Below are 12,431 nucleotides of genomic sequence, written 5' to 3'. Positions count from 1 at the left end.
AAAACGTTTCCAAAATAACCACAGTATGCAACCGATTGAAAAACTTTAATGCTTGTGAAGAAAGTGGATTACTGAAGTCTATTTTCTATTTAAACTATCAATACCAGCCATATACAGTTTACATGATATGTTTATGTTCCTAAATTAATATTGTTTAATATTGATCATCAGATGCCTCTTCTTTTTATGCTCAGCTACTAAAATTCCACTTTAGTTGTAAAATTCCATATTCATATTCAATATTAAGTGGATTTAAACATGCATAGTAAAAAGATTAAATTAAGCAATTGTTTCACTAACAACTTGTAACAAAAAAGACTGCCAAAAAGCTATATCAAATCTTAATTTGTGGCTGTGGAGTTTTCAAAGTCTTGTGTTGTGCAGTGTACATACTAGTAGACTGTTCAGAGTGTCTTGATTATTTCTTTTAACAACTGAACAAAGAACACATATCAGACTTTAATTCAGTTCTTGCAAAAGCTATGAAATGAAATGATTTTATAAAACACAGCTGTAGGACAATCTAGGATGTACAGTAAGTACTCCAGTACTAAAGGTTTTCAGGTTTACTCCTAGTCTGCCTTTTCCATTTCTTACTAAGACAACAATCTAGCGGCTGTTTTTGTTACAGATATATCAATCTTTTGGACCTAATTTATGTTTGCTTTTTTCTATACTGTTGAGCACAGAGTAGAAGTTAAATTAATCATTAATTTCAAGTTTTATTCCTTTGTTTTAAATATTACTAACACATTACTCCACAAATTCTCTTTACCTGTGTGAAATAAAAAGCCAGAGCTTTGTATAAAGGTACTAGGAGGTACCTGGATACATGGGATTGCAGGAGGAATTTTGAGGCATGGAGTGCTACTGCTGGTGCAAACTGAATTTTATTGGACTTTATATTTAATGTAATTTCACTTTTGCCATTCTTTATAAGGAAACTCAAAGGGTGATACCATTGAAGCTGGCAGGAGGGAGTTTGTGTAACAAAATATTTTTAATATGATTTGTATTTTGAAAAGTTTAAAGTTAATAAAAATGTTGATAAAAATTCAGAAATATGTCCAATTATTGTTCTTGTATTACATTACACTAGTTTTACCTAATTTTGTTTTTTATTTTTTTACTTAAAACTAATGTGCATTTTTTTTCAGGCTAGGTGAAATCCAACTTTATTTTTGATTAATCAGATGAGTTCCACAGTTTAATATCAAAATTGAGATGACAAGCTTTAGGTTATATAGCAGCTCCAGTAGAGCAAGTACATTTATTGGATTAATCACATTTGCTTCACGGAGACACCTTACACCCAAAGTCAATAAGGAGAGATTGTTTTATTATTGTTTTGTATTCTATAAATTTGTAAATGTGGTTATAGTCGCCATTGTTGTTTTCAGAAACATTAAACAAAAAAGCCCACGGCTATCTGTCTTTTATGAGAAGAGGGCATATTATTCTTTAATACTCTTCTCACGGCAAGCCTGTAATGTGGCTGCATCCATAATTTATAAGGAGAAATGCATGTAGAATCCAACTCAACTATATGCAGAGTTAAGAGATAATAAATTCCAATCATGCCTGCCGCCTCTCAGAGAATGTTCCTGGAAGATAATTACTCATTTCTTTCTCTCCTTCCTTGTGGTGTCACATGTCATTTCAGCATGTGTTTTCTTTGGAAATGACACTATCTCACCCATCAAGGCTTATTATTACGATATTATGTCAATTTGAGTTGGAGATCTTTTTTGCTTCAGTTTGATGTGTCTAATCTGTAGTGGAAACATTTCAGAGGTGTTCCAGGAGCTCATAATTAAATACCCATTCATGGTTTTGCACGCTTTAGTGTCTTTACCTTTTAAATACTGGTGGTAAATATTATGTAGCTGTAACTCATACCAAAATACAAGATAAATGGCAATCAACAAAAATCTTTAATGATCAGAAACATTTGTTAAATGTTTCTAAACAAACTACCACAAAAGACCTATTGTGTTAGCATTTTAGGACCAATGACTCATCAAAATCTCATTACAATGTGCAATATATGAGATGGACATTATTTCTAATAACTTTAGCAGCAGTTTTTTTATTTATTCATTAATAATTATATCCTCAAAGCTTCTGCTAGTTTGACTAACTTCCAGGTGTATACAGCAACAGGTGGATGGAGGTAGAAGTGCTTCTACTGCATCACACTTAGCTGTGATTAATACTATACAGACAGCTGTCTTGAGTACACACCTGTGTGTCAGGTGATAATTGACATCCTGCAAATGAGTATGTGATTTAGCTATACGTTCACATTAAGTATTTTTTCTTGAGTCCTAGAACTTGTTCATTAACTTCAATCATGATTTACTCTTTTTCTTTTTAGCAGCTAAAATATAATTACCATTGCATAATAGTGGATATCAAAACATGAAAATACATACTTACAAAGATAAAGTAATACAATATTTATATAAAAATGCCCTATAAAATATTATATAAATCATACACACTATGCATTGGTCTTTGGTCATGACTAGTCTTCATGACAAAAGTTTACTTCTGACAAGGAACATACTGATAGTGCTGAAAACAAATCTTTTTACTCCCTGGAATCCAGCAAGGTAAAACTAAAAGAGGTCTGACAGAGGGGTTTAAAAGCATGACTGTATCACATCAAGAATGGGTGCTTAATGAAACATAAATCAAAGCTATGTCAAGTACATCAACATCAAATGCACATAAGCCTTTGTGTTTCTGCTCAAAGAGTATAGAGGAAGGAAAAGGAGCAAAGAATTGCAGTCATATCATTTATATTCTTCATCACATCCCAGCAGCTAAAGCTGTAGCATTCTGTTCTGACTCTGGACTGCTTAAAGAGAAAAGAGCAAAATCTTCGGGGCACATACTATAGCACTTAAAAGGGGAAAAGGAGAAAGGGTTATTCTAGTTCTCAGTCAGATTATCACACTGCCATTTACAAATTGGCAGTGTGATAATCTTACTGAGAGCTAGAATAACCATTTACAAGTTCTTGACACATGCTGGGGGAAAAAAAGAATGAGGACTGCAGTAAGCAGATTGCCCATCCCCCCTTCCCAACAATCCCTTTCTTGCTTTCAACCTGTTCTCTAAAATGTTGGCTAGACAGCTGGCACAGTCTCAGAGGAGAGTAAGCAGGATATAAATTACTGTTTCTTTGTACAGCCAAGATAAATTGAAGATGCAAGGTTATAACCTGGACTGAAAGTACGGTCTTCCAGGCTTGTTTCTGTAGGTGCAACAAAGAAGAATTTCATTCACATAGTGATCGAATATTCTAAGCAAGGAATAAAGTGAGCATTTGAGATCAATGAAAGCTTTTTTGCTGTCATTTAATTTTCCCCTCTATGGCGCTCCTGTGTCCTCACATAAAACCCTGAAATATTTGAGGTCAGACTTTTAAAGAAGTATCCATCATTATTTATATCACATCCTTAAACTATAAAAGGATTTACTAATTAAAGTGTTTTTAGTTCGTAAACTTATGATTTAATTTCAAAGATCTTTGCAAAAGGCTTATAGTATTCAGAATCTACTTTCCTAAGTATATTATGTTGCATTAAGTGGTATTAAGTTGACTGCAGTCAAAGCATTTGAGAAAATGACCTCCATTGATTAACATAAATCACCTGCAGGCAGAACCTGATGTGCAATTTGGCATTACTACCCTGTAAATCCAGATAATCAGTGAACTAAAATGAAAAAAAAAACGTGCAGAAAGGAAAGATGTTCTGCAGTGATGGTAGATTTTTATTACAGGCCCATTTTCTTTTTCATCTTTGTCTTTGAGATGTTAAAAATGACGGCACTCTAGTTAAACCCACTCATTTCACTCTGAAAGGGAAACAATGAGAATAAAATGCTGCAGTTTGTGTTTGTGTTATTCTGCAACACACTTACTAATCTGCTTCCAAAACAGAAAAATATTTTTCTCCTAGCTAGAGACTTTTAACTTCCCAAGAGGATTGAATACGCAATGTGTTATGTATGTGTTATGGATAATAGGTACACCAGAGAATAAAGTACAGTATGCAATGTATTGTATAACAGAGAATTAAAAACTGTTAATTTAAAAACAAAACATACCATTAGGGCATTTTAACAATCAGATGAATTGAGTCTAAATTCTTATATTTAAATGACTACAATAACTATAAACATGTTGCAAATCTCTTAAATTATAATTACCCTTGTTTTAAGCTTGTCACACAATTCAGCCAAAACTCTTATCAAAGCCATGAAGCAAGTAATCATACCCATTCCCTTTGTGCATTTCTACCTTAGTATCCAGGTTCATTTTTGATTCAAAGCCAATAAATATATTAAGTGTTGTCAGTTTGACATGTAATGAGGGATTTGAAAAGTATACTATCTGGATTTCAGTATTTTAGCCTAGTTTTTTGTATGATGAAGTGCAATTTAGGGATTTGTCTGTTGTAGTGAACTACTGAGGAGAAAAGATAGCATTTACATTCCTGATTGAGGACTGTAATTGGAGAAACGACAAGGATATTGTAGGAGAAAGCCAAGGGAATCCATTACCATTCTTTCAAAACTGAAAAAGTCCTTTGGAATCACATCCCTGTCATTGAGTATGTTTTCCTCCAAAACAGCCAGCATTTTGTTCTGAAAGGGGATTTTTAAAAAGAATAAACTGTCAAGAAAAATAATATCATCAATGTGAGAAAAACTTTAACAATACACGCAGTGTATTTGAAGAATTATGTAAGTTATTTGAATTAGTATCATTGTACTTTCTATACTGAAATTCATCAAGACTTGTTATGGCTTGCAAATGAGAACATTATGCACGGTTGATGCTTCAGGAATTCTACATAATAGTCCAACTTTGAGGTGCTGGTGAGTTATGACCTAGGTAAAGAACAGAACAAAAAAGGAAGTTTTCTGGTAAATTACTCTGGTTAGTTAACTTCACCATACATTTTTAAAACCTTTAACAGACATAGAACACAGCATAAAATACATAGACAATGTTCAGGAAAAAAGCCTTAAGTAGATGAGGACACAAACAGAGAAGAAGATACACCATCATCCTCCATTTCCTCTAAGCTTGTGCCATGTGAGAAGTCTTTGTTCTGATCAGTCTTGTGCACCATCAAGTAATCTGAACCTTAGATTGGAGAGCTTGAAGTTCTATTTACTTTTGTAAATGCTAAAATTGACTTTATTGTGGAATCATCTGATTAAAAAAATGTTCTCCCGTAGTTGGTGATGCATATTTACAATTAAAAATTTGATTCCCATTTATTTTTGGGCATCTGTGCTCTAGGATGGGAAATTTAGTCCTGAGTAATACTCTTTTGTGAGTTGAAGTGTTTTTTTAAAACCTATTTAGGTTCTGTACTGTGCATTGAGGTTACAAGACTAGTATACTATGTTTCTATACATAGTGGTGTTATCATCTGGTTAATGAATAATTGTTTGACTAGGCTGTTTCTGGTTTAAGTACCATTTCTCTGCACTGTGGCATTTCTCGTGTCAGGTAAAGACAGGCCTAAAATTATTATCTACAGCTGTGTACATTTTACTTAACAGCTCTCCTCCTAATTTGATTATACATTATATTTGTAATATATTGTTGACAATATCTGAAAAAGAACAGGAAGCTGTTTTAAGTATCTTGAAACAAACTTTAACTAAGCAAGAAATTCAGATATCATAATATAGAAATAGGAATTACTCTGTGATATTTAAAATGTAAAATATGCAAGTTATCTAAAATGTTATTTAAATATATCTTACACTATTAAAGGTTATGATCTTGTAAACTTGCTCTTGCTGCGATTACAGCTGGCCATTCAAACAAAGTCCAGACCTGAATCCAATCGAGAATCTGTGGAAAGAGCTGAAAACTGCTGTTCACAAACGCTCTCCATCCAACCTCACTGAGCTCGAGCTGTTTTGCAAGGAAGAATGGGCAAGAATTTCAGTCTCTCGATGTGCAAAACTGATAGAGACATACCCCAAGCGACTTGCAGCTGTAATCGCAGCAAAAGGTGGCTCTACAAAGTATTAACGCAAGGGGGCCGAATAATTTTGCACGCCCCACTTTTCATTTTTTTATTAGTTAAAAAAGTTTCAAAAATCCAATAGATTTCGTTCCACTTCACAATTGTGTCCCACTTGTTGGTGATTCTTCACATAAAATAAAAAATTTATATCTTTATGTTTGAAGCCTGAAATGTGGCAAAAGGTTGAAAAGTTCAAGGGGGCCGAATACTTTCGCAAGGCACTGTATATGCACAGCACTCTGTTCAGCTAGGGAGCTTTTATGAGCTGAAAGCAGAAGTGTGAGATTAGAATTTGATCAGACTTCTGTTCAATAACACCATTTACCAGTCCACACTCAGCTGTATAACTGAATTATCATGGTTATTTTAATAAAAAATGGTGAAGTTGAAAACATCAACTCCTTATAATAACGGTAGAGTTGCCATAATGCCATATTATTTCCAACCTTTGCATGTAGCTGTAACAAAGTAGACATTCTATGTAGAAAAAAGATATTGATCTGAAATAGCTGTGATGTGATCTAACCCATTATAACCTTGGGATATTAATAATTGAACATTAGTCACCTCTGATAGCAAAAATGATTTTTTTTTTAATTAAAAGCCTCCAACAATACAATGCTTCACCATGGCAAATATCAATAAAGTCTTTGTATTGCTAAATCTATTAGTAATTAAATTCAAACAACTGAACAGTTTTTGATCTTTTCTGGTGTTTGTGATTTTGCTTAGATAAGCAAAGTAATGATGTTCGAACACTTTTTCTATGGTTCTATGGAGTATGAATGAATTACAATGATTGTGGAATTTTATGTAAAATCTATTAATAGTATGTGAGAGCACTTTCTTTTATTTTCTTGAAGTAACAAAACGGAAAGTTCTTATTGAAATATTGGATTTCTAGCATTTAAGGATTTAGAACACCTAGTAATCACCCAACAAAAAGAAAGAATGCCAGGAACTGTAAAGGATCAGGTCCTCCTCATGTTGTTAATTTATAACCCCAGTGCTGCACCTGCCAGTTTTAAAAATCAATGAGAGTGTGTGGCTTTCAGTGACCCAGAGTCATTGTGGAAAAGATGCCCTGTAGAGGAAACCTTTCAGGATGTTAGAAAAAAACACAGTCACGTATGTTAACACCCACGTGTTCATCTGTGTCACTTCCAATTTACTTTATCTTACTTTGTCAGCCAGCAGAACTAACTGTTGTATTAATAACTGGAGCTTTGCATGGGAGCCAGGAAAAATATTAACCCTGCTCCAAGGCTGCTGGATGGGTTTCAAGAACATGAAGTGAAAGAAAGCAAGAGACAGCACCCTTCAAAATAATTTCTTTCTTTACAAAGCTGTAGGTGATATAGCAATAAATCATGATCTCCATAAAGGGCACTATGGTTAGTTTGCTTATAAATAAATGTAGTGTGTAGGTTGCAAATATACAAATACAGCTATATAGAGAATATTTCAGCAGCTGTTATGGCTAAGTCATTTTGTTTATTTGTGTTTATTGTTTGTAATACATAATGGAAATACAACAGACAAAGTAACATAATAGGACCAAGGTAAACTACTTTTCATCTGAGCTGTGAAATATGCATCTATTGGGAATAATATACCAAACTCAAAGAGCCATGCATGATTTTGTGTTGTTTTTAAAAGCTGTTTTAAAATGTCACGTTGCAAATATATGTTTCTTATTGCATTAATTTACTATCAGAAATTATATTTTACATTTATAGGTCCAAAATAAATAGGCCCCTTTATAAAATGTTTGAAGGAATAACTGACTGGATATATATCTGAACGTGTTCTGAAGCTCCACATACTATTTAGACACCACTATTTCTGTACATATAAAGTCATACCTAAAGCATTTTTGAATAATAATATTTGCATAATACTGTAGTGGATTTACTGATACTATTTCAACATTTATAAACATTTTTAAAGAACAGTTATACAAAGTGTCAGGGAAAAATCTGTCCAGGTTTATCTATTTAAATTGGAAAGACAGAATAGAAAATATGACAAAAATTTCCTAACATTTTATTCCCTCTTAAAGAAATGTATATAGTATACAGAAGTGGAAGATCCTCTTTTTGAATTCTGAACCTATGGAAAAATCAATAAAACCCTGGAAGATATTATGTAGTATTGCAATACAATTGTAAGAAAAGATATGGAACTGTTAAATAGATTTTTAATTGAACCATATATGAAGCAGACGGCACGCTAATGCAATGGTTAGGATTGCTCCTGTCAGCTCCTAGGCCTTGGGTTCAAATTCAGATGTGGCATACTATCTGCCTGGAGTTTGAATGTTCTCCCTGTGTGTGTGGTCTCCCTCAGGTGTTTCGGTTTCCTCCCACAATCCAAAAACATAATTGGTTAATTGGTTTCTGGGAAAACTGGCCCTAGGTGTGAGTGTGTGTGTGTCTTTGGTTACACCACCACACTAATATATTACAATATTATATTATGGCATGTTAAGGAAATTCCTGCCATGAAGTATTTCATGAAAATGAGAAAAGTTATAGTAGCTAGTTCAAGACTCACACAGTTCTAAGAAAGTGTTTCTTAGGTTGTTGGTTGTTTTTCTTGGAGTCATTTTAGCTAAGTCAATATGTTTCAGTATTTATATATTGATAAATTAATATACAAAAGCAGTCATAGTAGAAATGATCCCTCTGATACCTCATTCATTCCCCAAACCCACTCCACTCCAGAACTATTTAGATCTAGTTCTAAAATGTCATGTTTGTTTTCTTCATTTCAATGTATACTGTATGTTACTTACATTCATATACTCTGTAAACTCAATCAGCTTTCCAGTCATGATGTTGTTTAGAATGATAGTATCTTAAGCATGTGGAAGAGCACAGCCACACATGAACAGCCAGTCAGGTGACAGTTTAAATATCTGGAAGCAGAGGCCTTTAGAGTTGGCCAGTCTGTGGTATAGGAACATAGGGCGGATCCCTCACACATTCACTAGAAGGAAGGGAGAAGGAAATGACTGAGGGACAAAGGAAACTATTGTTTAATTGAGAACTTTGGACGAGTTTTTTTTTGTGAAGAGACTGAAGTTTTTGAGAAAAGTCTCTGGGAGACACTAATGTACTGTAATAGTTTGTTTTGAAGGCAGTTAAGCTAAGCTAAGCTGACCGGTTATAATTGTTGGAGACGTTGTGAAGAAGTTAGAACAGTAGCTCAAAAAGGGGATCAGACTTTTGTTTTGGTGTTTGGTTTGTGGTGTCTTTTTATTCCCTACACTGAAAAATTAAGTGCAGTGGTTGTTTTTTTAGCTTTATGGCTGTGTATGTGTCTGTTAGCCTGGACCCGCCTACTTTAAATATTCCATTATGGCACACCCATTGGGCTGTCACACATGCTTAAACTTTTGGCACTGAAAAGTGTAGGGACTTCCAAAGCTGTGTAATAGATTATTTAGAATATTGACTTCAATATGTATTTGAAACACATTAAATGAACTTCTGTTCCTTTTCAAGTAAATGCCAACTATTTTGACATATAAATCTTAGAGAATTAGCTTTTGAGCCCCATCCTTAATCAAATACATGTAGTTCATTACAGAAGCAGCTGCATCTGCATTTTATTACAATGCATGGATTATGTTGATGGAGGTTTAATCTTCTGGTGTCAAAAAAGAAATATGGAAAGATTTCATATTTTTGTGTTTACTTCATTTTTTATAGTCTCATATAATCTGATCCTATAATATTAGAAAATCCAGAACTTGGATTATTTCCCAATAGACTACTAAAAAGATGACCCCCATGATCTAGTAGCTTTATTAGAAAAGTATGCACTGTCTGCTTTCATGCCCCCTATTAAATGCTTTGGCTAAAATGTTTGCTAAAATTTAAAAGAATGTCATTTTTATAAACTATTTCATGCATAGATTACCATACTGTAAAGACAGTACAATGCACATTGTATTGCATTTAAATACACGGGTACATTTAAATACATATGCACGTGAATATACACTTCAGTTGTGCACTAGTCTGTTTTCTGTCCAACAAAAGGCATTGTTTTTCTAATAATTTTCTTAATTTTAGCGAATTGTTTCCTGAATTAGCCCATCAAAGTTAATTTGGGAAATAATACCTGGATAAATAAGGCATTTGGATTAATTCTGAAATTCTGAACCTGAATTGATTAACTCAACATGAGAAATGAAAGGAAGAAAATTAACAAATTTTCACCCCACCTTCCATCCCCTGCTGTTTGTAGTGGCCTTAAGGTCCCCATGTTTTTAGGGCCACTGTAATATCACTTTAGCCTCTAAGCCTCAGGCTGTAAGAATACCTCAGTCTGCTATCACTTTTTCTCTGCTCACCAGAGTTTTTTTTCTTTGTCCTTCTGAACCCAATTAAGATGATCATCTCATTTCTTACAGCTCCATGTGATACATTCATTCTAATGTGAATACTTCATCAGTCTAGAATACAGATGAAGGAAACATGCTGTGCTTAATATGGGGGGGCAAGAAATGATTCTGGAGACCATAGAAAAAAAAACTATAACTTTAATTTCAAAGTGTTTACTTCAGTCAAAACAGCTAAAATTCAGCTAGAATTTGTGTATTTCTAGTTTTACTATACTGCTACACTGCATTCCGCTTTGGCTTGAACCCCACAAGACAGCATAATTTAACTGAATGAATTAGATGTGAAATTAATTCACTATTTAAAAAAGGTCCACACTAGAGCCACAGGAACTCACTGGGCCAGGTTTCTATAGCTTTAAGTGGAATAGAGTGCATGTGACTCCCCCTTGGATGGGATGCTGGTCTATCCCAAGTATTGCTTCTCATCGATGTTGGTCCACAATTACTGTAGGTAACTTAAGCTATAGCTTAAGTAGCATACAGTAACTCACTAAAAGGATGCAATGGGATTAATAATTGGTCAATTTTGAGTCCAATGCTGCCCTTTACTTGGTTAACAAAATAAAATAAAAGATACAATCACTGGGTGACTTCTAAAACTGTGCAGATTAATACTTATTTAAGATTCATACAGAAAAATAATATTATACTATACAATGCTAGCTACAATGTTCCTGACAGTAAGCTGTATATACACTGAAATATTTATTTGTGTATCTGCTCGTGCCACTGTTTTCAGTTTGTTGTCTGAATTGAGACAAAACCCATGAAATTTTGCTTTGTCAAAACATATGCTTTCTAATCAGGGACTCATGGACAGCAGGCTACCAGGAGCCACAGAGAAATAATTAATTTAGAATTATCAGTCAAATCCAGCCACTTTGTCTTGGGTGACTAATGGATAAATCTAACAATTTAGTAACTAAGCCATTACATTTACCAATCAAATCGAAGTGACTCAATGCCAGACGATTTTGGCATAGTTTGATCCTCTACAATAAACATCAATAAATCTAAATGTATACGTTTTGTACTAAAACGTACAGATCAGGATTAATTGTAAGCTGAAGACAACTGGCTGGAAATTTATGAGATAATTATAAAATTGCCTTTCCATAAAGCTGGAATAACATTGAATGTAAAAAGTAGACCAACATTAAATGTACAAGATTTCTGAATGATCTTAGCAAATAAAAAGATGTTAGATACCAGTACCTGGTTTAACAAATGATTCATGGATTAGTTTTCCTTCATTGTGGATGAATATTTCTGGTATCACACCTAGGCCAGTGCAATTCATTAATTAGAAGATTTTTTGTTGTTGTTGTAATACAATAATCAGGAATAAAAAAAAATATTAAGCCTCAAGGCTCAGAGCTTCATAAACATACAACTAATTTTAGTAATGTGGGTGGAATAATTAATGTGCAACTGCAGTCTAATTACATTGTTTGTGGACTCTTCCTTGTGATACATCCAGCAAACAGTTTAGATTTTAAATGTTTTAGAACATCAATCTGGTTTTCAGAATTATGGGACAATATCTCATATCTAAGATAAATAATCTTCCTTTAAATTTGTATATCTAAATTATTAAAAGGGATGTAATTAATAATAAAAAATATTAAATGAGTAGTCTTGTTTACTGATAATGCTCTGCCTCAAGGTCAGTTAATGAGAGAAAATTAATCTCTCTAAGCAGTTCCACTAAAGCTAATATTATTTTATGAAGAATAAATGCATTTCAATGGACTAGAATATTTAAAACTACGGTATGTAAAATATAACCAAATTTCAAAGTAAACCCTGGGTTAAAATAAAATAAGATTGTGTGGTGTTGAGACACACAAGAATCTTTATGCTCAGTAAATCTCACAGTCCCTCTGTTCACTGGCTAACTCGATTTCTCAGTATGCTTAAATGGCATGATTTTAAACATGTTTTTAAAACAT

This window comes from Lepisosteus oculatus, chromosome 3, assembly GCF_040954835.1.
Source record: "Lepisosteus oculatus isolate fLepOcu1 chromosome 3, fLepOcu1.hap2, whole genome shotgun sequence".
Taxonomy (NCBI): Eukaryota; Metazoa; Chordata; class Actinopteri; order Semionotiformes; family Lepisosteidae; genus Lepisosteus; species Lepisosteus oculatus.
Note: the sequence above shows the minus strand (reverse complement) of the source record.